The sequence below is a fragment of the Microtus oregoni genome, unplaced genomic scaffold, assembly GCF_018167655.1.
Source record: "Microtus oregoni isolate MIOR12 unplaced genomic scaffold, Mior012 000030F_ref0000283, whole genome shotgun sequence".
Lineage (NCBI taxonomy): Eukaryota > Metazoa > Chordata > Mammalia > Rodentia > Cricetidae > Microtus > Microtus oregoni.
The window spans coordinates 19,089,472-19,110,367 of record NW_024543089.1 but is presented as its reverse complement, the minus strand read 5'-3'; the positions used below and the strand labels follow the sequence as shown (position 1 = coordinate 19,110,367).

Genomic DNA, 20,896 nt, shown 5'->3' with positions numbered 1-20,896 from the left:
TGTTGTGAGATGCATATCATTTTCAGATGTTTTTCATAAGGATTTAGTATGGAATGTGAACAGTTTAGGGGAACCAAATAAAGGCCCTAATCTGCCATTAACTATAAAAAGTAAAAACGATCCCTAGCGCTACATCCCAGGCTAAATCCAGATTTTAGACTCTTCATGGTCCCGAAGGAAGCAACAATAGAGATTACCAAAACATCCTCTTAATGTGCTGTTTTTAAATTTTTATTCTTTGAGAATTTCAAAATATGAATATGTTAAATATGATTATATACAGTTTCTTCCCCATCTATTCCCTCCAACTTCCTCTAATCTCCCCCAATAGCTTGCCCTCTTAAGTTCATTTCCTCTTCCTCCTCCTCCTTTTTCTTTTCCTTCTCTGATAATTCACTAAATCTAATTAGTCCTGTTCATATGTAGATGGTTAGGAGGCCAGCAACTAGAACACTGAAAAACTATGACCACACCCTCAAGGGAAGATGATTCTCTCGCCCCTACCTGTGATAAACTTTCAGTAGCTCCTCAGTTAGGGGTCAGGTGTGTGGATAATTGTCTCCATCTCTCTGAGACTTTGGCTGGCTTGATCTTTTGCAGTTTTTATGCAGGTGACCATAGCTGGTGTCAGAGAAACTTCTTTTCACAGTGGGCAGTGGTCACTGCAGTGATGTATAACTGGTAAAAGCACAGAAAAGAAGGAACTTAATTGTCATCCTTAAATAATATATCTTTACCACCCACCTCCACCTTTCATTTCCATGTACGAGCTGTAGGATAGGAAGAGTGCCCTGAATTACTGTCCTTCGGACATGACATGGAAGTTGCACTCCTAACTTGCTAGTTTCATGGATGTATCTTAGAGGACAATCACAGTAGGGCAATCAATATAGTCCTTTACATATGGTCTATAGTAATTAATTGAACAATTCAAAAAAATAAAAGTCAGTAAGAGCACTGAACACTTTCACAGTCTAAGTCAACGTGATGATAATTTTCTTTATCTCTATCAAGACATGATACATCGGGATGTTAATCATTTGAATATCTTGAAGCTGTCACCTAGGACCAGGAAACGCATAGACATAATTGTTATGCCCAAATCTGCGAAGTTCCCCAAAAGCGAACAAGGAGACTGAGTCCCTTATGTAAAAGCAAAGAGCCTTTATTTTATGCAAGTTTGCAAACTCAGTCTCTCTGCATGTCCAACGCATTGGAATAAACAGAGAGCCCCGCGCTCAGTTAGAGTTGGGTTTTTATAGTAGTAAAGGTTGGGGTGAGGGGTTTCTGAGGTTCAGGACCCCTGATTGGCTGACATTTGTCTAGGGTTGTCCTGGGGAGTGGGTGCTGGCAGGTGGTCCTATCTACAGCTGTTAGGCATTTCCTTTGGATGGTCTGCTCTTGGGTGGTGCTCAGGTAATCTTAGTTTATGGTCCTTCCTGCAACCAGGTATTGCTTCAGGGTAAACTACTGAGACTCAGGCCTCCATTAGACTTATGGAATGGTTGAGTTCTACTTTGGCAGGTGATAATGATTGGAAGTAAAGAACTTCCTTTGGGTGATCTGTTCATATTTAGCTTATCATGGCTGACTTGTTGAATAATGATACCTTTGTAACTAACTGGTGGACAGTGTGCAGTATTGAGTAGCCTAGACGATTTAGCAAGAATCACAAATGTTAAACGATGGTTGCTAAGTACTAAGCTCTAAATTTGGTTATTTTGCAAGCCTTGCTTTTAAAACATCAAAGTACTGGGTCAACATCATAGAGTCTATATGTTTTTGTTTTCTGCTAATGACTAGTGTGCTAGTTTGAATGTTGTTGGTATCTATATTCTCACTGGAAGTGGTATTATTAAGAGGTCTGGCTTTGTTGGAGTGGGTATGGCCTTGTTGAAAGAAGTGTGGTACTGTAGGGATAGGGTTTGAGGTTTCCTATGCTCAGGATACCTCCCAGTGTCTCAGTTGACTTCCTGTTACCCGCAAGATGTAGTACTCTCAGCTCCCACACTACATCTGCCTGCATGCTGCCATGCTCACCACTATGATGATAATGGACTGATCCTCTGAAACTGTAAGGGAACCACCTCAGTTAAATGTTTTCCTAATAAGAGTTGCTGTGGTCATGGTGTCTCTTCTCCACAATAGGAACCATAAGACAATTGGTGTGTAAGCAAGGAAACACATACACATATACACTCACACTCACTCACACACATACACATGCACACTCACTTCAAAATCTTAGCATCAAATTTCTGACATATGCATTTCTTTGTAGCTTTGACTTGAGTCTTTTGTTTTAATTAATTTCTTTTAATTGAAGGTTTTTATTCAGATAGTAAGAATATGAAATTAAGTATATATTTTACGTGCATATGATTATAAAACATAGCATATCCAACATAGCACTTAAAAGTACATCTCTAGCTTAATAAATTACATGTAAGAACAAGAAAAAATTATTTTGGAAATAACCTAATGCTTTTATTCTTAAGCTGTTTCTCATTAATTGTATCCAATGATATTGTACAAGTTAAGTTCAATTATCAAAGCTATTGATGATGCTAGAAAATCAGTTTTATAAGAATGGAAAAATCTCTAATATTCACTCTTTGTTCAAATGAAGACACCAAACATAGTTGGGTTCTGGGAAGTTCCTGAGATTCCTTCAAGGAATTCTCCTTGTTAATTGCAAAGTGTTTGGCTTCCTTTTAATCGTGCTGTTCCTTCAAGCCTTCACTACTCCATTGGTTCCTACTTAAAAGTGTTTCTTTTCTGTACAAGCTAATCTTTTAACGATCTTATGCTTATCTTATGGTTTTTGTTTCCAGTTCTCACATTGTGTGTTGTTAGAAGTAGCCAGGAACACCCATGGGACAGTCTGAATTTTGTTCTGCTTTGGAATTCCCTCTGCTAGTCTGTCACCTTTGAATTTAGCTTCACCCAGACTTCAGAGCATTGGCTAAATGTAGAAAAGTTTATTTCCAAAACTTAAAATGATGGTGTCTAACTCTGTTTCTAATAGTGTTTGCATTCTGTAAAGTTTTCTTTATTTGCATTCTTGTCTTGCCTTCTGAACTCCCACTAGAACTACCCTTTAAGCTTGGCTGATTTAGCATTCAAAGCTTTTTCTAGCTTGCTTCAAATGTTCCCAAATTCCTCCCACACAACACCTTTAAAGGTTTTCTGAAGTACTTATACAGGTAACAGCACAGCTGCGTTGCTCAGTTTCAGTTTTATGTATTAGGCACGTTTCATCACTGTGACAAAACATCTGAGAGGAACAACTTAAAGGAACAAAGGTCTATTTTAGTTCATTGCCTCGACCAATTGTGGCTTGGCTCTGTTACTTCTGGGCCTGTGGTCAGTGAGGTAGAGGATCCTGGTGAGGGAGTGTGTCGTGAAGAAAAACACTTTCTGTCATGAAAAAATGTGGTTAGAGAGAATGAGAGAGGAGCGTGGGGAAAAGATGTACTTAAAATTTTAAGAGTACAACCCAAGTGACCTACATGCTCTGACAGCTTCTTTAGGGTGTTAAGACTTTAGGAAGTTAAGAAGAAACAGATGACATATCTAAATAGGATTTATACAGTTTATTTATAATAACATTAGTAGATGCACTGTGGATCATTCCAAATGCTTAGCTTTAGAGTTCTCACTTTTAGTACTGAATAACTGAATTCTGGAAGTCAGTTGCAGGAAGGGAGTGTGGCCCGGAAGGGTCCCTGCCCCATACTAGGCGTTGGGGAAACTGGAAGCCTATTGATATTATCTGTTGGGGGTTGTGTTCTTCAGACAGAGGACTGGGTGTGCAATGATCAAGAAGAGACTGAGAGACACGTGAAAGAAGCCTGGCAGTCTGCTCATTTTGCCTCTCATCCTGTGCCCCCCACTCAGGTCAAAAATGGAGAATCCTGATTTTGATGATACATAAATGTCCCATAGGACACCCTGTAGTGGAGTCTTGTCAAAGACCTGTTATCCTACATAAAACCTAGCACTAGCTACTCCATTGTTCATACACGTTTGCCTGAGACAGCAGGAGAGACAGATGGAAGGTAACACGTTAGAAAAAGGCCCGTCTCTGTAGATGAGCGTGAGACTCAGTTTATACTTCCGTGTGTCCGTATATTGGCCTTCTGAGACTCCTTGTGATGTGACTGCTCGGAGGAAACTGCGTGACATGGTCACCATTTGTTCTTATGATATTTCTATGTATTTCTTTCATTAGAAATAGGGACAGAGGGTTCGTCCTCCACCTTTCTCTCTCAAGAATTAGAATGTACTTGTGCTTTATATTTCTTTTCTATATATTGCTCACCTAATAGGCTTAGCACTCGACAGGTTATCAATGTTTGCCACATTTTCTCTGTCTAGTTCCTTTTGTTACTACTTTACCTGTTTTTTTCACTTAGGGGAAAATTGGATGTTGTGATTTCATATTATTTCATTATCCATCCCTGTTAGAATAAATCTGTGGTTGGGGTAATTAGCAGTCATATGAATACAATTAAAATAAATCAGTTTTCTTTTGCATTGTAGTTGTACTGCCTGCCTACCCATAGAGTTCCTACAGCAGAAATTACTAATTTTTTTTTACAAACTTTAAATTACTTTTGATACATTTAATTATGTTTAAGATGACAGTTGCTTTTGTTTCTATAATATGTATGTGGACCAGATTCTTGTTCGAAGAGACATTTAAAATTCAGACAGTTTGACATCACCCTCTTTTCTCTTTAGAACTGTTATAGCCTTTGGTTAATTTGCAATGTTTTATAATATTTATGGTGCTAAATATATATACGAACAGAATAGATACCCATCAGGAAGTGATTAGTTATTATAAAGGTAGTAATTGGGAGAGTTAATTGCTAGTTGTATAACTATATGGTAGGATTCTAAATATTCACTATATCAGCATCTTTGAAAAGCATCTCTTTTCTTGACAGTTGTGGCTGGGTGTCAATGTTAGTGAAAAAAGGCTACATAAGAAACTTTACTTAGCAGGCCATCAGGAAAGTTATGAGTTATGAGAAACCAAATGTAACTTCAATTTATTCAGCAGGAATTTATCATCCAAAAGAAGATTAGAAATATACTAAATACACTGTCTACATTTTTCTTATTTTCTGGAAGTTTTATTTTATTCATTCATAATCTCCTTTGTACTTTAGCTTGAAATTTGTTAGGGGAGGGTTTTGTTTTGTTTTGTTTTTTTTTTTTCCAAATTTGACAGATTTCTTTGAAGACCTTTGTCTTGTGTTACCCGATGACTGTTACCTGGTAGCTGATTAAAATTTGTTATCTGTAAACATTCAAATGTAAACATTTAAAGTAAGCATTTAAATTTAGCAGCTCTCCATTGACCCTACTGAAGTAGCTTGTCACTTGATAAGTCACCATCTGTTGGCTTACAGATCCTCCAGCCTTCCTCTGATAATGAAGGATTCCACTTGTGGTAGATTAGTCATCTGTGACTGTTTGGTTTGTTCTTAGATGATGATTTAGACCCCTGGCCCTCTTTTTAGGGTGCTATGGCATGCATTGCATCAAGGAAGAGAGTATGTGCTGTTTGTAAATCTTCTATTAGGAAATTTTGCCTAGGAAATAAGCATGCTTGTATTTTAGTTAAGGAAACCAAACATCCTGACTATTAATTTCCTCAGGTTGATTAAATGTTACCATGACTATATTTCTGCCTTACGGAAGAAATTAAAATTAGTTGCCCTCCCCATCATAGCTATAACTTACTTCCTCATGCTTCATTACCACAGAGTCTAGATAGGTAGGAGCATTTTGGTACTCACAGCCAAGTAAGCATCTTTAGCTATGAGCAGTGATCACTGTGACATTTGGAATAATCTCTTTGTGGGTACAGGCTGGCGACAGAGCTTGTAGAGTGTCCCAGTGTTGCCTAGCCCCTTCCTTATATAGCTCTTCCATGTGTAACCCTTTGTGTGGTCTCTAATTCTGCTTGTCCCAATGGAAACGTCTCCTGGAAGAGAAATCAGAAGCTTAGTCCAGAGAAGGGACACTTTCATACATAATCTGAATGTATCTCAGAGTGTCCCCAGGTCACTTTTAGTAAAGCAAGCAAGCAAATGAGCCACAACAACTACTTCAAGACAATAAACCACTGAAGGAAAGCATAAACTCTAGAGTGAGATGTCTTGACAGAGGCTATAGTGCTCAAAGAGGAAATATGATTGTATTAGAAATAAACAGACTAAATTTTATAACGAGATATATTTTTATGCAATTCGTAAAAGACATAAATAAATAAATGAAAGAATCAAAAGGAGAAAACATCCTTTTGGTAAGTTTTAGTAATATCCAGTAAGAAGGGATATGTGTAGCAGTAAACATTAAGAATAGTTTGAGGTATATATAAGAAAATATATACCTCCAGAAACTGGGCCTGGTGAAGTGAAGTAAGCATCCCACATGCTATGATTTTGATTAACGTTCCTGTTGGGTCAGCTGCAGAGAGAGTACAGTGGAGGGCAGTTTTAAAGTCTGCTCCTTGTTTATTGGATTTATGTGACACTTGTCCAGTGTTTGTATGCTCATTTGGCTTTTGATCATTTGTGCACAAAGACATACTCAATTTACCCCAGAACTTAGATTTGCATCTTTCTTTAGGAAACATAATTTTTGCTTTCAGTGTACAATCCACATTGTTATGTATTACATCGAGTCATTAAAAAAAAAGTGTGTGCTACCCGAGGGTACAGTGGCTCCAGAACTGGAACTGTTATTGGGACTGTGGAAACATAACAAAGAAATTTTGGAATAATTTGGGGGATTGGGTTTTTGGTTTTTTGTTTTTTTTGTACTTGTTTTTCTGGTAAAACCCATGTTTCTCTTTTTCGGTTACAAGGATTTTAGATGGTAGGTGACTTCAAGAAAATATGATTTTGGGCGGTGGTGGCACACGCCTTTAATCCCAGCACTTGGGAGGCAGAGGCAGGCGGATCTCTGTGAGTTCGAGACCAGCCTGGTCTACAAGAGCTAGTTCCAGGACAGGCTCCATAGCAACAGAGAAACCCTGTCTCAAAAAAATAATCCAAAAAAATATGATTTTAACATCTATATTGATACCACAGAGCTGTGGGAAAGAGCTAGGGAAGAGCATGTTAATGAACAGAATGGAGTAGGAAGCATTTCCCTCCTTCATGTTTAGAAAATTAGTAAAGAAATGGTGGTGAACACTCTTTAATTGGGATTAAATCTATTTAGTCTTGAAATACCCTATGTAACATATTTTAAGGGCATACATTTCTATTGTAGAATGAATCTTTTGTTCCATTCAGGCATCTCTCAATTACAGCCATGTTCACTGAACCAGTGCCGAAAGTTAGGATGGATTCTGGTGGAGAAAAATGTCAAACACTCTTTTCTCTGCACTTGTTAAGCTGCCCAGTTCTTGATGGGTACAATTATTACTTAGGGGTTGGCTCCTGTAACAAGATAAAGGGAGGGAGCTGGAAGCAAATGTTTTCTAAGGACAAGAAACACAAACAACAAGAAAAGGGAAACAAGCAAGCAAGGACTTAAAACTCCAGCTTTGCTGCTGAAGTTGATTTGGGAGGCAGAATGCCAGGGGCTTTTCCTAGCAGGTGAGCAAGGGGCGCGCAGGTAGAGTGCAGGGCTGCAGACCCATCGTCACCCAGCTGCCTCCCCTTCTTTGGAAGTTGTTATGTTCCTCTTGAGGGTGCAGAGCCGGCCAGTGTGCTCTGGTGGTGACCAGTCTTAGAGGAGAATGAGCACATCTTGCTTCAGTGCCCCTGCTCTTAGTATTTACTGTTTGTGAGGCTGTTCTTGAGAGTGGAGCTGAAATCAGAAAAGAGAAGGGAAACGGGCATTGAAGCGAACAACAATAAAATAGATTTATCACTGGGATTTTATGTGCAACAGACACTAAAGTAATTTAAGATACACTTCGCTGTTTGTTTGTTAGGGGAAAAATGCGAAGTGGATAACATGGAAATGGTTTATTCAATTACTATTGCAGCCCCCCCCCCCCCCCCCCATTCAGCGTTTGAGACTGCATGTCTGGGGTGAAGTGCAGTTCACATTTGAGGACTGCTCAGGAAATCCATGGGGTTTTACAACATGTTGTATATCCTTGAGGAAATGACGATGGAAGAGAAGTGAGAGCAACAAGGGACCACTTGCAGGCTGTAGTTAGCTGAGTACAGGAGTCAGGTTTCTAGTTAACTAACTACTGTTTTAAGTTCAAGGGATATTTTACTTCTGGTGTCTACAATATCCAGGTACTAGATTAGATTTGTGTTTTAAGTAGAGTATGTGATTTTTAAATTAGGTATATATACACACATCTAGGTGGTAGGTGTGCACATGTGTGCTCATGCCTTGGAAAAACATTCTTTTGAGTGAAAATAAATGTTTGAAAGGCATTGGGGAAGTGAACAAGTGCAGAATCAATCAGCTTTAAGTTTTAGCAGGCTTATTTCATTAGTGTGATCCATGCTGATGGGTTGCACTCTTCAACTATGACAGTTAGGACTTTTGTGTGTGTTTGTGTCTGAGTGTATGCATGACCACCACGCTCATGTGTAATAAATTTGGGGCATTAGGAACGGAGATTGAATCTTGCAGCACAGTTCTCTGAACAGCTCTCTGTTAACAGAGGCATTAGGAAACACGCTTTGCCTTTAAGCTTTATAATTTTACAAGTGATATAGAGCTTTCTCTATTTTATGTTCCTACTTTTTGCATGCTTATACTAGAAAAATGGGAAATTAGAGATAACAATAAAGAAACATATTATTACAGCTCAGTCATGTTCTGTCATAAAATCTTCAGATATCTTTGTTATCTCTTAGTTTATATCAATATCTAAACATACAGCAAACAGCCCTTGAAATTTAATTCACCTTTCATGTTGTAGCATAAATGAACTGTGTATATTACTAAATATGGATCTAAAACTTCCTGATAATTTGTGTATGAATGTTACATATTCAATAAAATCGTGTCTATTCTATGCATGGACAGTGCTCAGTAATTAGAAGTTACTATGGAGAAGTATTAATTCTAGCAGCTAAATTTTCCCATAAGAACTTTGAAAATTATTAAAAATGATTTGAAGTTGAGATGAATTAATCACTGTTACAAGTCATTATTATAAGAACAACTATATTTTAAGATTCTTTTTTTTTTTTTTGGTTTTTCGAGACAGGGTTTCTCTGTGGTTTTGGAGCCTGTCCTGGAACTAGCTCTTGTAAACCAGGCTGGTCTCGAACTCACAGAGATCCGCCTGCCTCTGCCTCCCGAGTTCTTTAACATAAATTTCAAGAGAATTTCTTCTGAAGGATCTTGGTCAAATAAGTTAACTTTCTGATCCTTGAGTTCCTCTTTTATTTCAATAAAGCAGGATTTATTCCCACACAGCAGTAAGATAATTAAATAAGTTATTGCTTACATATCATTCAGCATCTTACTGAATGCATAGTAAATGCTCAGTAATAGATAACAACTCTCAGTGAAGTTACTGCAGATGAATGAATTTGCTTCTCTTTCAAGCATCCCAGAATGAAACGTACTGCGAGAACCTTTTGTTTGTACTCACCACCTTAAAGAATTTTGTATGGAGGAGTGAGAATATAAAATAGAAAACAAAAACCAAAAACCCCTTGACTTTAGGACACATCCATCTGCTTGTACTGGTTATCTTTGTCAACTTGGCAACAAACTTTCATGTTCCTTGGAAGGAGAATCTCAACTGATTAATTGCCTCCAATAAGTTGGTCTGTGGTATGTTATTGTGGCATATTTTTTGATTGCTGATTGATATAAGAGGGCCCAGCTCACTGTGAGCAGGGCCACCCCTGTGCTGATGGTTCTGGGTTGTATAACAAAGTAAGATGAACATGTTATAGAGAACAAGCCGGTATGCAGCATTCATCCATGGTCTTCAGTTCCTACGTCCAGGTTCCTCTCCTGTGCCATTGCCATGGTTTCCATGGACTGTAACATCTAAGATGACTAATCCTTTTAGTCCTCTAGTTTGTTCTTGTTCATGGTGTTTATCACTGCAGTGAAGAGCATTTTAAATGAACAAGAGATTTATAATATTGAATGATTATACCATCTTGGAAGTTTGACCTTCGCTTTTTGTGGACCTAGCCTTGGGCAAGGTTGACCTTGAAAAATCTATAGGCTATTTAATTCTGGATGAATAGGCCACTTATTAACTGTCCCTATTAGTCTGAGGTTTGCCCACACATTTTGGGAACCCAAAGGTAGAAAACTGTTGTCCATAAGTAACAGGTATTCTCGGTCTACTTACAATTCTGTCTTACTTACCTTGAAAAGACTCCTGAATCAATCATGGCTTTACTGAGAAGCAAATTTGATACTAATTGAATGTAATTTAGGTCTGAATTTTCTTCCTAATTTTTTTAGCATATGGTCTTTTTTATAGTAGTTATTCTATTATAGGTAATCTTCATAATATGCAAATAAAATTTATAAGTATTATACAACCGTAGACCTATTCTCAACCCTGTTTGGGAATAAATTAAAAGAATAAATGTACTTTGGGAGAAATAATATGCCATAGCATACAGGTACTTGCCACCCTATGCTTTCAAGGCTATTATGTGTGTTAGGCTATTATATCTGTATTAGGTCATTAGTTGTATAATGAAATAATTAATGGAGGTGTATAAACAAGATACATGAATTGACAATACAGTATGATTACTAAAAACTATTTAAAACAATATTTTTACAATATGTTTTTATAGATAAGGATTAAAATTTTATGCCTTAAAAAAAATCTTGCAATTATTGGGGTGTGAGTAGCTGTGAAAAATTTTCAACGTTTATAGTTTTACAGCAGACAGAATTTTGAAGCCTTCATCTCCCATTTTAAAGGCAAAGAACTGTTATAATTTTTGATAGACCTTTGATATTTCACCATTGTTTGTTATAAAAGATGTGTGGATCAGTGTATTATACAACTAAGAGAACTAGGAGCTACAGAAGTTTAGAGTATGGATTTAGGTGTTAGTTGATCTGTATGCAGTATTTCAATTTTAAGGAAGAGGAACCTAAATCTTCATATTTATTTTCCTTCAGGTCACATGGCTGGTGCTGGGTCTCAAGTATGTGCTTTTTGACTTCTTAAAAAAAATTATGTTTTTGTTTTCTAGGATAAGTATAAATTTTTTTGACAGTGATTGAATATTATGGCATTCTTATCAAAAGACAGTAGAAAATCTACATGGTTGTTTTTATTCTGTCTATAGTCACGCTAAATTCACCATGAAACCAAGATTTTAGCTGGGTTATGGGAATTTGGAATTATTGCTCACAAGTTGGATGGCCTTGCACTCTAGGGGCATCGTAGACTGTGGTCTGCTAAGGAGAGGACCCAGAGTTTCTGTCTCTCGTGCATAGAGCTAGTGTTCCCATGTGATTTCAGAGCAAAGAAACATGAACACAGGAGAGCACTGTGCTATTTGAGCCAAGACTGTTGAAACATGAAGTCAGAATGCTTTGTAGAAATCAGTAGCCTAAGACTGTGTTAGCTCCTGTTTCAGATTACACAAGAGAAAATAAACCGAAAGGTCAGTCGAACAGTTACAGCTCTGCCCTTTTCCATGGTAATCAGCAGAGCATGTAGCAGAGACGTGAACAGGAGCGTGACTCGAAAGAGAGCCTGGGAAGGCGGCTGGCAGCTTCTGCTTGTGACAGGTCCTGGTGCTCCCAGGACTGACCAGATGGGCCAGCTCACAGGGTTTACCTTCAGTAATTCTGATTTATTGCAGTCAGAGGATTTATTTTCCTAGTTAGGCAATCATGTTTTTGCTTTGCCAGAAGACCCCAAGAATTTTAATATTAACCATTAATCATACCTTAGTAAACTGCAAGGGCAACACATTAGTAATTTGCTCACAAACACGAGACAAGGCACAGCGATTAAAATTAATTTCTAGCTACATTTTGTTAATTTATTATAATTAATTAATCTGTTAAAAAGTCAAAATATGTTTACATTAATGGCTATATAGTAGGTCTTTCCCTGTGTTTCTTAAACTGTGTAGTGTTGCCAGTCAAAAAGTAGAATTCTAGCAATAAATATTTTATAATTAAAAGAGATGAATTTTATATGGCTTTTTAAGTAATATCATCAAGCAAACTGTATTGAGCAATTGTGAATTTATGAATATTTCACTATAAAGGGAGATTTTCAACCTTATAGGATTTCAGCAGTGGTTTCTAGCCTTTGCTCTTCTGTGGCTCAGTGCCAGAATTAGGAAAGAGTATTTAACAAACAGCAGCCATTACTTATTGACAGGACACAAATGTAGGGAGGAACAACTCTTCTTTTTAAAGGACAATTTTCAGTGGAATTCCTTTTCCTTCCTCCTGAAAATTTTAAATACTTTTGGTATAAGCATCATTTTGCTCTGTTATTGTAGAGACCATTTTTAAAATTAAGGTTGATTGTATGCTAGCTAAGAGAAAATTGTTATTTAAATAACAGTTGCTTCATATCGGAAAGCAAGAAGTTAACTGTTGTGCTCTCATGATGTTTATTTCTTTTTTTTTTTTAATTTATTTATTTATTAAGGATTTCTGCCTCGTCCCCACAACCGCTTCCCATTTCCCTCCCCCTCCCCCGATCAAGTCCCCCCCCCCTCATCTGCTCGAAGAGCAATCAGGGTTCCCTGACCTGTGGGAAGCCCAAGGACTGCCCACCTCTATCCAGGTATCGTAAGGTGAGCATTCAAACTGCCTAGGCTCCCACAAAGCCAGTACGTGCAGTAGGATCAAAAACCGGCAGTCGGATCTCTGTGAGTTCGAGACCAGCCTGGTCTACAAGAGCTAGTTCCAGGACAGGCTCCAAAACCACAGAGAAACCCTGTCTTGAAAAACCAAAAAAAAAAAAAAAAAAAAAAAAAAACCCACTGCAATTGTTCTTGAATTCACAGTATTCCTCATTGTCCGCTATGTTCAGCTAGTCCGGATTTATCCCATGGTTTTTCAGACCTAGGCCAGCTGGCCTTGGTGTTTATTTCTTTTATTGTGTGTGTGTTTGTGTGTGTGTTTGTGTGCACGCGTATAGGGGTGGGAGTGGGGAACCTTGAACCACAGGAGTGTGCATGAGAGCTGAAGCACAGAACATGTGGGGGTCAGAGGCCACCTTTGGGAATCAGTTCTCTTCTGCCACCCTGTGGGATACTGGAATCAAACTCAGAGCCCAGGTCGGCCAGCAAGCACCTTCGTTCACTGAATCATTCAGCTCACTGTGCCTGAGTAAGAATTGTTAAAAGATGCATTTTGGAGTATAATAATATCATCTTGTATTTGAATTGATACCTAGATCTTATAATGTAAAATTAATATGGTGTAATTGTTGCAACTTTTTGTGGTTTGAGACTTTTTGTTTCTTATTTTTAAAATTATCTTTTTTGAGACAGAGATTTCTCTACATAGCTTGTGCTTTTCTAGAACTTGCTCTATAGACCAGATTGGCCTCAAACTCAGAGATCTGCCTGCCTCTGTTTCCTGAGAGCTGTTATTAAAGGTGTTTGCCACAACCACACTTGATTTTTTTGCATATATATATATATATATATATATATATATATGCATGTATGTATATATGCATGTATGTATTTAGTGTACAGTGTCCTGCCTGCATGTATACCTGCAGGCCAGAAGAAGGCATCAGATCTTATTATGGATGGTTGTGAGATACCATGTGGTTGCGGGGAACTGAATTTAGAACCTTTGGAAGAATGATTAGTACTCTTAACCGCTGAGCTATATCTCTAGCCCGCTTTTTGGTTGTTTTTAAAATTCTTCTTCTTCTTCTTCTTTTTTTTTTTTTTTTGAGAAGGAAAATAGGACATACCACAGAGTTATCATTAGCAGAGAGGCATTTGCCAATGATCTAGTATAGTCAGCGAATTTTATCTTATATTTCAATAGAATATTGATTCTTCTGTGTTAATCTCAAATCTAACAATCTTATTGAATGCGTTTCTCTCTCTAACAGTGTGTTTATTAGTTATTTCACAGGAAAGATTATCTAGGTATATTATCACTGTATATTTTAAAATAGGTTTTAACACTGTTTTAAATTTGGTTATGATACTAAGAGGCAGGATTTGGATTGAAATTCAGGCATATTTCTAATCTGGAATCTAACTTTCTTCCACCAGTGTTGCTTGCACACATCCTGGCTAAGAATAAATGTTCACTAAAAACTTTTCATTGAGTATTTCCTGTCTCCCAATATTTTAGGTATTTGTGATACATTAGATTACAGACCTATAATTTTCCCTGTCCTTGTGAAATTCATGACCTGACTAGTTCTCATCCTTTTTTTGTTTAACAAAATTCTTTTCCAATATGGGTATACTAAGTGTATGCATATGTGCATGTGCTCCTGCATGTTACTGTGGCACATTCATGCCACAGTGCACACATGTAGATCAGAGAATAACGTTGGGTATCTTGCCTCACCTTGCTCTTGATAGAGTGCAAGACAGTATGCCTTGTTTGCCCATAGGTGTGCAAAGCAAGCTGTCAAAGGAACTGCCTTGGATTATTCTGCCACCACTTCCCATTGCTCCTTAGGATCTCTGGGATTATATATGCACACTGCATGTCTAGCCTTTATGGTAGCTCTGTAAACTTTGCAGGAAACACGTTGCCCACTGAGCCATCTCCATGCTTCTATCAGGACTCTCCCTAAGCTTTCCTTTCTGCTCTGCTATTCTCACACATACAGAGCCTGTAAGGACTCAGGCTTTGTTAGGTCTTAGTTCTGCTCACAGTGGCTGGTGCAGTGCTAGACGTAAAGCAGGTGCTCACTGAGTGTGTGCGAAGAAGATGACTACACTCAATGTTAAAGTAGATAAGATTAGAAAAGTTCCAGAGATTGGAAAGGAATGTTAAAAAATTCATGCATTTATCTTGGTTACTAGTATTTAAAGATAGGGAATAGTATTTAAACTTAAGAAAACATATTGGTATGGTTTGACTATTGAATATCCTTGTAAATGTCATATAGATGGATAGAATGTGCAGCCTTGTGGGTAGTCCTTACGTCATTGTGAGCGTGCCTTTAGAATCGCAGGACTCTGTTATCTCCTGCAGTTTGAGATGTACCCATTTGGTTCATGAGCTTCATTGCAGTATGAAGATGGATGCTTAAAAGAAACCCGCACTAGCTCAGAACTGAGAATAATAGATGGTTATTTATTTAGGGGTAGACTCACAAATCAATATTCTCTGCTGGAACAGAGAACAGCAACCTAATCCACAGCCAGAAAAGAGGCTGGACGCAGTATAAAAGGCCACACCCCAGTTGGCGGTTAATTTAAAAGCTATTGGCTGTAGGATTTCCTACAGCTGCTGTGTGCTAGTCTTATCAAAGGATGAACTCAGAGGGCTGACTGTGAGCTAAATACCTTTTCCCTTTACAGAAAGATACTTGTTTTTAATCTAATTAAAAGTACTTTTTGATAGTTTATAAATGAAACAATGTTTTATACATCCCCTTCACTCTCTCTTAGTCTCCTTTCACTCCTGGTGACCCCTTTTCATCTCAAACATTCGTCCTCTTTTCATTTTCTTCTGTGCAGCACAGATGACTAAGTCAGCTAAGTGCTTATGACTGCAACAGTGACGTCATAGCCAGACGACAGCTTTCCGGGTGCTCCTTTCTATGACCTTTCTTTCACAGTGCTTTCACCTCTCCTCCGTGATGCTCCTTGGATTTCGCGGCTGTGATACAGATATCCCATTTAAAGCCTAGACTCTTTCTCTTTAGAAAGTCTGTTGCCTCAGGTATTTTGTGGTGGTTACATAAAGTTGACCAATGCAAACATGTCTAACTACGATGTCAAAGTTTCAATAATTTTCAATGATCAGTTTTGGACTGATCATGTGCTTCCAATATTTTCTATTTAATAAGGCCTTATTAATTGATAGACTCAAACTTACAAAAACCACCTTTCTAATTATTACCATTGAAACCTTTTTCTGCTAATTATTGTATCAGTGCCATTCAAGCATTATGGATCTGAAGTATTAGGGTTTTGTTTATTTGTTGTTGTTGTTGTTAAGTATTTGCTTTTGTTGAGAGACATAAAATACTCACTGTAACGTCCTAATGGCCTAACCATCACTTGGCAGCCCCCTTATGTGGACACTTCTGTGCATTGTGGATATTTTCACTGAAAGAAAAAGGTTTCTGCTAAGCATCTAAACTTGTTATTTTTCTGTTGCTGTACAAAGAAACCATTACCAAGGCACATTATAGAACAAAGACTTATTTTGGGATTAAAGTTTCAGAGGGTTAGAGACCATGATGGCAGAGCAGAGAGTGCAAGTGCCAGGCGGCTGAGGCAGCAGGGGGCAGAGACACCCCTGGGAGTTTCCAAATGCCAGTTGGCTGAGGCAGCAGGGGGAAGAGACAAGGCCTGGGAGTTTCCAGAGAGGTCTTAGAAGCTTCAGAGCCTGCTCCAAGTCACATCTACCCCAACAAGGCCACACCTCTTAATACTTCCCAAACAATTCCACCAACTGGGGATCAAGTATTCAAGCATATGAGCCTATGCAGGCAATTTTTATTTAAACCAGCACAAGCCCTGAATCTTCTTAATGATTGATTCCGTTCTCTTCCATCTTCAACGAGCCCAGACTTTCCCGGCCTTCTCTCCAGTTTCTATCCTTTACATTGTTGTGCTTCTTGCCTGGATAGTTAATTTCCTCTGGAATGAACAAAAGAGAATACGATCTCATAGTCTGAGCTACTTAGTGTTGTGCCTAGTCCATGGGGACCCCAAAAGACCACCAGGGAGACCAACTTGTCGAAATGCAAAAGCAAGGTTTCTTGTGTACATGTGTTCAAGCTGGCAGGGACCTCGTCAGTGCAGCAGCGAGAGGGGTACCCCACCTTTCTAGAGAGTACTATTTAAGACAAAACCAAGAAAAGTTACATTAGCAGGGGTTGTGGTGATGGGTTTAGTCCTGATTGGCTTTTATCTATGGACTTTTCACAATTTTTTGTTTTCGAAACTCTCCTGTTGCTTGTCAAGTTTTCTTATTGGCTGACCTTCAGGTGGGGTAGACATTCTGCAGTTATCTGTAGTTTCCAGATGGCTACCCTGTTACTCTTTCCCCTAGCCATTTCTGAGGACTGGAATGTTTTACAGGAAGTTACAGAAGATAAAAGATGGAGGCAGAGGACAAAATGGAGGAACTTTGGTTTTACACTTAGCAAGGAACTTCTCCCAAGGATTGGTTATATTTGTATCTCACTCAGAAGAATGGGTTTTATATACATTTTCAGGTAGACATGAACCATTTTCTACTACACAATTGTGATATTCACAACCCTGTCTTACACTGGAGCTTCACTACTAACATACCATCTAGTATAGGTCATCTTTTGGGAAAGAAAATGTTTGAACTGCTTAATTTTTTCCTCTCATGTTCCCATCTTCTTTTACTTTCTTAGCCTCCCTATTGATTTAATTAAATCAGTCATTTTTTTTTTTTAAACTCAGATTTCCCAAAACCTGTATATGAAAAGTCAGTATGGAATACTGAGTACAGGTCTCAGGAACCTTTGGGATTTGGGAGGGCAACATAAATGGGCCCTAATTAGCATGTACATTAAAGTTTAAACATGTGTTTTCAATAAAAGACAATTGCTACATTGAAAAGAATAGTGGAGCACTGCTATTTCCGTTTGTAGGAAAGCTAAAGCCAGTACCTCCTGAGTACTTGCTGGCTACTTCAGGAAGGATCCCACTGTGCCTTCATTGATTCCCCATGACCTATGAGGTTTCTCTGCCTTGAACAGGGGCAGGGCAGAAAGAGAAAAGAGCTTACGTGGTTTATTCAAGGTCACATACAGAGGCTAAAAAAGTAAATAAATAAATAAACTTGGACTGTTTACTTCTAGAGGTGAAGCTATTGTTATCTTGTGCTGTTACCCTAATTGTAAGATGAATAGCTTCAGGAATAAAACATAGGCCCTGGCTTCTTAACGACAGGTGATTTTAGCTTGAGATTTTATTGAAGACACCTCTTGGGGCCAATAATGATATATCCCTATTGGTTTTATTTTCCTGGCCTTAAATAACTTTTGTATTTATGTGCTTCTGTTTTATCCCCCCCCCTTTTTTTAAAAAAAAAAGTGGTTAATTAATGTAGGTTGCATTATTTACAATAGTTTTTCATGTCTGTTCAAAATGCTTGATCCAATATTAACATCATAATGTAGTTTTGGTTACCAACATTTGACCTACTTTTTAAGTATCCTATAAATGCATAGAAAAAATATTAAGAGAGATGCCAATAGCCTGAGAGGGCATAGGCATGATGAGCTTGCTGTACCCCCAGGCATTTTCTTTTCCCCAGCCGTAGTGATTTCAAAGTGGAATGTGTATTCCTCTTTTAGAAGCTACAGGGCTGACCTTGAGGGAAGTCAAGATACTTAGTGAAAGTAATAGTGTGCTCTAATCCTGTTTCCATTGAAACTTTACCAGACAGAGCCCTGGAACATATTCTTAGCAAATTTTGTAAAAGTGAGTTAAATAAAATATAGCTTAAATCTAAGAATGTGTTTTTAGTGCATCATATGTAGATTGACAATAAAAATTATTATAGCATTTAACCTCTGAAAATTTATGCCTTTTAGAACTAAGTATTTTTCTGTATATTATGATAATTTGTATTTTTTTGCCCTCAACCCTGATTTCATATTGTTTCTTCATTTTATTGCATGATTATTACTTAATGGCAGTTGCTCTGAATTAGAATTTTCTTCAAAAAGAACTGGATCTAAAAAGGGTCACAGTGAAATAAAATGCATTCAAAGAAGTGGATCTGACTTGTATATGGATTTTTAAAAAGAAAGAAACTTATCGCAGAGTTTTAAAGGTTTTGAGTATTTTGGTCAGATTCATAGCCTGCTTTGGTCATTATTTTAAGAATTTTGAAACTGTTAAGTTCATAAGAAATGCTGATCTTTTTCTTCTTTTCTTGTCTTTAGCAAAGTACCTGATTGCTTAAAGCATGCTTGGCAGCTGCTAAGAGTTAGAGGGCAATGGTACCTGTGTTGGTTGTATCAATGTGACTCCCATTTCCTTGTTTCTCCCAGCATTCCATGGCCAACCTCACTAGCATTCTCTTGTCATATTGTGTGTCTTCCGTGTGTTCAATGCCTCACGTTTACCTGCACAGCTTTACCAAGAATGCAGGCTGGGTCTCGGATTAAGACTGGAGTGCATCAGTGATTCCCTTGCGCGGTATTTCATTATTAGCACATTTTGTTTGACCTCATTCTTCTTAGAGGCTCGACTGCCATTTTCTGTTTGGATATTTTGTAATTCTATTCAACTAGTTTCCCATTGTACACTAGACAGCTTATTTCCCAAAGTTGGCTATAAACAGTGCAATAATTTTATACATAGGTGCTTTTCTTCTTATGGAGTGTGTCTAAAGAATACATTTCTGAAAAGGGAGTTGCTTGAATAAAGCAGTTTTTGAGATTTGAGATTTGAACGATGGATGCTAGATTATTCTTTTGTATTCCAACAAAGAACCTTGAGTATTTGTTGTCCTCCCCCCACCTCCCCGCCATGACCCCAACTTCTCCCTGTCCACACTGGCTGGTCTTTTAGTAGGGATTAGGGCTGAAGGTTCAGATTTGGACTTTCATGGCTTTATGTAGTTAAGGATGACATTTTAATGACAGGCTCACAGTTGCTCTGTTTTACTAGATATGCCTTTTCCCCTGCTAACTTACGGTGCTGGTTTATCATTCATTAGTTTTTATATCTGAGCTCAGCCCATGACAATTTCAGAAACCCAGGTTAGTGCCAAAACTCTATTTCATATGGTTTCAGTTCTGTAAATTTTACAGAGTTTTGCATACCTAGTGAAATTGCTATGGAAATTATATAAGACTATCTAGCGGATTTAATATAAAAATCATATGAGTTATAGAAAACTAATTTCTTAAAGTGGTACTCACATTTTATAAAAGAAGAAAAGAGAGCAAAGTAAGGAAGACCAAGAAAAGAAACCTTGCACAGGAAACTACCAAACAAGCAAAACCACAGAAAGCCAGTCTCCCTCTCTTCAAAATCATTAATTGTTCAAAGGAATAGCATTCTTATTAGTTTTATATGATTGTCTGTTGGTAGGAGAATGCAGAAAAATCCATAAACATGAGTGAATTGCATATGATGCATTTAATGTTAACTCATTTTACTTATTTTAAAGAATGAAATTAAAATAAAATGAAAAAATATTGTTAAGATTCATATGTTACTTTCTTTACCTAATTATATATTATTTTGCAAATGTTCATCTAAGCCTTCTCAGGAAATTAGAAAGCATAAAAGCTATAATGAATTTTTACTTGGTGGTGAGTGATTTTATCCTATACACTTCTACCCCCTTTTCACCATATTTTATTTTTCAATTTGATTTTTTATCTGTCAGCCGAGGCCCTATTTGTAGTAATTCTTGTTCCAGAGTTTCTCTGCGGTTTAGCCATAATGCACAGCCCCTCAGTATTCTCTCTCTCTCTCTCTCTCTCTCCCTCCCTCCCTCCCCCCTTCCCTCCCTCCCTGCCTCCCTTCTCCTCCTCCTCCTCCTCCTCCTCCTCCTCCTCCTCCTCCTCCTCCTCTTCTTCCTCTTCCTCTCTCTCTCTCTCTCTCTCTCTCTCTCTCTCTCTCTCTCTCTCTCTCACACACACACACACACACACACACACACACACACACACATTTTCCTGCCCAGTGATTTGAGTCAGGCTTTGCTTCTTCTGGTAATACAGCTGAAAGGTTACCTACAGGTTCATGGATAATTTACCCCTGCT

At 37.9% G+C, this 20,896-nt stretch overlaps 1 protein-coding gene across 1 annotated transcript in view; it reads left to right on the top strand.

The window, feature by feature from the left end:
- Gbe1 (1,4-alpha-glucan branching enzyme 1) overlaps positions 1-20,896 on the top strand; it is a 247,403-nt gene that overhangs the window by 21,198 nt on the left and 205,309 nt on the right. The window lies entirely within an intron of this gene.